This window comes from Artemia sp. Qi Xiang Cuo, chromosome 10 (genome assembly GCF_049724085.1).
Source record: "Artemia sp. Qi Xiang Cuo chromosome 10, ASM4972408v1, whole genome shotgun sequence".
Taxonomy (NCBI): Eukaryota; Metazoa; Arthropoda; class Branchiopoda; order Anostraca; family Artemiidae; genus Artemia; species Artemia sp. Qi Xiang Cuo.
The window spans coordinates 6,101,112-6,107,111 of record NC_142803.1 but is presented as its reverse complement, the minus strand read 5'-3'; the positions used below and the strand labels follow the sequence as shown (position 1 = coordinate 6,107,111).

Below are 6,000 nucleotides of genomic sequence, written 5' to 3'. Positions count from 1 at the left end.
CAGCACCATACAAGAGGACACTCACGTAAGATGTCAAAACGTTTTGTCAAAACACGAACGCGGCAACACTTCTTCTCCGAGCGTGTTGTCAACGATTGGAATAGCCTTCAAGCTGAAACGGTGACCGCACCTACGGCTGCATCCTTCAAGTCCAGACTTGACAAAGAATGGAATAACAAGCCATGGAAATATGAGTGGGACTGTCCGTCCCACTCAACTACTGACTGATGCCAACTTTATCATAATGAGTGTCTTGCTAGGAGGCTAATGCCGCTTGTCATACCCAACCATCTCGCATACTCGATCCGAAGTTGCTGTTGTGCGGCGGTGTCAGCTCTATACCACTGAAAATGGTCTTTACGGGCCATACCTACCTCGTGGCCACCGCTACCGAGTGGGCTTAAATTGCATCTCTCTAGCAGACCTCTCCTATGGCGTGTCACTGGGCCCTAACACAGTGACGAATTTTTGGCCATCATTGACCCGGAGCACAACAGATCCAGTATGGACCTTAATTTGCTCCGAATTGCGAATTAAGGTAATTAATTAAGGTAATAAACCAAATTACTGTTCTTGTACTGAAAACTATTACAAAGTCATGTAGCCAGGGTTGCCACCAGCTAAAAAAAATAAAATCCCGATTTTTCTACTAAAGAAATCCCGAAAAATCCCGGAACACGGTTTTCAGACTATGCAACATAGAGTTGCACAGTGATGACATAAAAACCAAAACGCGTAATTCGAAGTATGGTGAAACGTGGTTTCTAGTTGTAACTAACAACTGATTGTCAATATTCCTTATATTATTTCGTGTGTGATGGATTAGTAAGATCTACGACAAATATTTTAGGCCAAAGCAATTCACCAAAGTTCCGAGAAAACGTGTCGACGCATCCACGTTTCATCGTTATTTGAATTTCCCGCCAAAGAATTGACGTCACGCTTCGCAACCATATAGCGCGTCCAGACTATCCAATTTTTGGAAAATGGGACGAAAATCTGGAAAAAGGAATAGTCGTCCAGACTAGGTGGTTTTTTTCAAAAACTTGGTGTTTTTTTCAGAAGATACATGTACAAATTTATCGGCGCTATCCACATCAAATCTGTTTTTCCGAAAACAAATTTAGAGCCTCAGTTAGACAATATACCTTTTTCTATTCAAAACCATCTTATACAACTATCTTTATTTATAACTTATCGTGTCTAATCGTCTCCTTATTCTGGCATTTTTTCCAAATAAGCTGTCCACACTACCACTTCTGTCCCATTTATTTATTTCCTGACCCTCTGATTCTTCCTGCCCAGAAAACGTAAAAATAGCACGGGAGACCTGTCTACATTCCAAGATTTCCGTCCCATTTTTCCAGAAAATGAATAGTCTCGACGCGCTAATATTCAATATGGCTTGACAAGCGGGAAAAATTGAATTTTATCACGTCTTCACACGTCTCTTTCCCTTTTACGTACCTGCATTTCTGTTTAGCAAAATTCTCACCAATCAAGAGGCGGACAGTGGAACTATCATTCGTCTTACAAATGCATCCTTTTGAAATAAGTATACTTTTGAACAGAATAAGCATATTGCCATACGCTTTTTAATTACCTTTTCTGAGATTAACTTGGCCTGAGGCATTATACGGGGCAAAATGAACTACAATGACAAGAAAAAAAAATTGTCGCTGTTTTTGTTTTGAATTCGCCGCTCGTCGTTACATTGGAGTCGAATTTTCAACAGTCAAATCCCGAACGAAAAAATCGTTGCCCCAGTGAACAAGCGCAAATCCAGAGGGAACAAACAAAAACAGAGAATATTCGTGATATCGTACAGAAAAAAAAATAGTAGACTACCAGTCAAAATCATTAAAAATCTTTCGTTAATAAAAAAATCCTGGTTTTTAGCAAAAATCCCGGTTCTTAGCAAAAAATCCCGAACACAAAAAAAATCCCTGACTGCAAAAAAAATCTCGGAAAACCCCGATTAATCCCGGACGCCGGCAACCCTGCCTGTAGAAAGTTTTGAAAAATTTGCCGTTTTTAAAGGTGCGTTCACATTTAAATCTGTCCATTGCATTAAAATGAGTTTAATATAGTTTTTTTTCATATATATTTAAAAGTTTTATGAATTTATAATTGATTTCTGTTTATTATTGGTTTGATTTAAATTATATTTTGGATGTAAAAATTAGAAATAAATTCCCCTTTTTTGATTGGTCTTCAAACCGGAAATTCAGTAACCATTTTCATTATATATATGGAATTTGAAACGTCAAAATCTTTTAAAGAAACGTTTATAATTTTGGGTTACATTGTACTATAGCACAGTTGTAAGTTTTTTTATTTTATATGAGGATGCATGCTAGGTTATTTTTTTCTAATTGGTTGGTGCAAAATAATCTTTTTTTCTAAAAGTAAGGCTTCAATGTGTATATAGGTGAGATATAATAGCCAACCAGTTGGCTAATTTAAAGTACCAAGGACACCTAAAATGAAAACTAATTCATTAAAATGGTCAAGTGCAAACTTACACAGCCATATACATCTTAAATTAGTGTGATAAACCGATAATTCATTTTTAAGGAGAAAGATCACCTGTTTACATAATGTATTCCAATACAAAAGTTCCTGGCCAATTTCAAAAATAAAGAACATGTGCTGTTAAACAGCAGAAAATGACCAAAAAATAAATAAATCAGCATATAGCCTTAAAAAGTGTTGTTTTCTTGTATGTTCTGGTAAAACAGAAATTGGAACCTAGTTCAGCAAAGCTCTTTTCTTTGAAAAATACTTTTAAGGAATGCTTCTTGAAAAGAGCTTAGCTAGACTAGGCCTAGTCTTGATGTTAGGCTACTAGGATTTTTGGCATTCCAGGATCTTTTAACCATGAAGCAGTGTAAAGGTAAACATTAATGATTCTAAAAGAAAGTATCAATATATAGGCTACCCTATTGGTAGTTTTGCAGACCTAATGACTTCCACTGATAGCCTACCTTATGTAGGCTAAGGTAAGACACCTATTAGGCTGTGTGATTTGCTTGAATATTTTGATATAAATCTACCTCATAGTTACTATATAATAGTAGCATATACCTTTTATGCTTTTTTTATATTAGAAATACAAATTACTTGGGTGAGCACTGTTTGACTAGGCCTATTAAAGTCATTGGTTCTTTATACTCTAAGCAACAAATATTTTCATTTACTCTTATATACAAAGCACTATAAAATCAAAACAATAGGCAATATTGTGTTTCCTTTAAACATGGAGAATGATATAAAGTCTTCTGTATGACTTTTTAAACATCAAATTATTATAGAGAAACAAGAATAAAGTTATACAAAATGCTTTTTGGTTTTCTTATTTAATATATGATCCACTAAAATGTCATACAAAAGAAATTACATTACCCCACTGATGCATAGAGAAAACAACAAAGTCATACAGATGGCTTTTCATAGTTCCAATTGCAGTTCAGGCAACTTGGTGATCACATATCAATCCTAAAACTTAGTCAACCTACCTGAGAATTTATGTGGCCAGGAAAATTAGGCTTAGGATGCTTCTTCATTAGCAAGTTCCATAGATATTGTCTGTTATGAGTCAGCCCAAAAGTCTTAGTCATCTCTATTGTAATTCAAGTAGACTTTCCAAGTAGGCCTGTCCACCTAGAGTCTAAAGCATTTTGACCAAGTTTTAGGATTAACATAACCATTAAGTCACCTGGACTTGCAGTCCTCAGTCAGAAAACCCAATTTATAAGCCAAGACAGTTACAATAAAACAGAATTAATTGAAAATTGGTTGACTGAAAAGTTGCCTGGCCTTGTGTGCAAACAAGTGGCATAGGGTCTACCTGCCTAAAGTCTTAGAGACAGGCAACCCAGTTTATAAGCTCAGACAGTTACACTAACACAAAATTCATTCAAAATTGGTTGACCCAACAAGTTGCCTGGATTTGCAGGTGAACAAGTGACATAAGGTCTGTCTGCCTATAGTCTCAGGCAAGGGCAGCTGAGTTTTAGGACTAACATATGAACATCAAATTGCCTGGACTCACAGGCAAACCAGCAACAATAATAATAATCAATTGAATTTTCAGAATATATATCCTATAGGCCTTCAAAAAATTATGGGTATTTATTAATGAAAAGGATGTCACACTGTTATACTAAAGCAATGCAGGAAAAAAAGGTACTGTTCTAATATCTGGGGAACATGCGAGAAGTGAAGTTTGGTTAATGCTAGTGAAATAAAACAAAATAGGATAAAAATATAATAGTGTAGAAACAAATTTTGGCTGTATATTTGCACATAAGGGGGGTGGGGGTAAAGCATAGCATATAATAAATACATAACCTAAACTAGCCTAGGTACCTTTTTTCCTCCTAAACCCCAAAAAAACTAAAGCTTGAATATAGTTCCTGGAGTGAGAAATCCCTTGTTTATAGAGCATAAGATAGGAAATTACTGGGTAATGTTATCTGTTCTTGGTTTTTCTCAAGTTGCATTTTTGCATGTTGCCCATATATTAGAACAGTACCAAAAAAAAATTAGTGGAACAAAACAGGAATTATATTAAGAACAAAATTAGAGAGTCCTTGCTTCTCTGAATGAAAAATGTTGATTAAATAAATCAATACCATTAGATCATCATCTGTCATCGTTGTTATGTAATATATATTATTGTATTGTTTGTACTTGCCATTGTACACTGTTTATTCTAATTCAGAATTAGGCCACATAATTTTGGGGTGCCAATTATGTGAGGGGGGAGCAGTTGCCTCAGTTAGACTTTGAAAAAAACCTTCTTATATCTATTTTGCTACTTTTTAGTTATCATGGCTAACTGGTTATTTTTGCCTCATTTACATTTTGAGGATTGGAATCACTGACATAATTACTAGATACAAATCATCAGCACAACTGGGTTATATTTTGTTTAGTGATGAGCCTGAATAAAAGACTCTTACTTAGTTACTTCATAATAAATAAATTATTATGGTTAATAGACTTTGAAGTTGATAGCACGAGCCTATGCTTTACTCCCCCCTAATATGGAAATATATAGCCTAAGTCAGCTTCAATCATTAGTCAGCTACATATGACCTATTTTTCTCTTTAGCCAGTTATTTAAAGGAGCAAATTTTTGAGCATAGGGTAACTAGGTTTCTATGGGCTGTTCTGAGCCTTCTAGCCCCTTCAGGGCTCAAAATTAATAGTCCCTGTAAAGTGATTATTTAATTATAAAAGAGCATGAAAAATACTCATTATTTTGAATTGTGTTGAAATGCTAAATTTTGTTGAAAACTGCAGTCTAGGCTATGTACCAAAAATATGGTGTTGATTTATAATTTAGGGTATATTTTTCACCATTATGGAGGGAGGGAGGGGAGGAGTATTGATAAATTTAGCTATATACGGATTTGCAATGGAGTTCTGACTATATGTGTGTCTTATTTTTTAGGCCAGACCATCTTAATATTAAATTAGGCTAATCAGAAAACTTTGAATATAGCTTTGAACTTAGAAGCTTAATTTTTTTATAATGCCCTTTGCCTATCACATTTAAAACAGTTGAAATGGGTGACTTTGATATTGATTGTTTTTTTTTTTGCTCTTTTGGATTCTTAAAAAGATATCTTGTATTAAAAACAGGTACTGTCACTTAAATATAATAGCTCCCTATGCCCCCCCCTCTGGATACTATCTTGATAGGATACTGTCTGTGCTTTAAATAACAAAAATATTTAACTTATTGACACCCCTTCTTTAAAAAAAATTGAGGTATTATGATTTTAATATTATAGCTCACTACTCCCCCTCCCCTCTCTGGATACCACCTTGATAAAATACCATCTCTGCTTTAAATTAGAAAAAAAATTTGGGGATCCCTGCTTTCAATAAAAAAAATTTCGAAATATTATCATTTAAATGTAATACTCCCCCTCCCCCTCTGGATACCACATTGACAGGATACTGTCTCAGCTTTCATTAGAAAAATAA

General features: G+C 34.8%; 1 protein-coding gene across 1 annotated transcript in view; it reads left to right on the top strand.

Moving 5' to 3' along the window:
* Nucleotides 1–2,302: 2,302 nt before the first annotated feature.
* The window catches only part of LOC148947405 (uncharacterized), a 41,656-nt gene continuing 37,958 nt past the window's right edge, over nt 2,303–6,000 (top strand). Inside the window, exon 1 of the mRNA XM_089095237.1 lies at nt 2,303–2,324. The gene's annotated coding sequence lies outside the window, so the exon portion shown is untranslated. The remainder of the gene's footprint in view (nt 2,325–6,000) is intronic.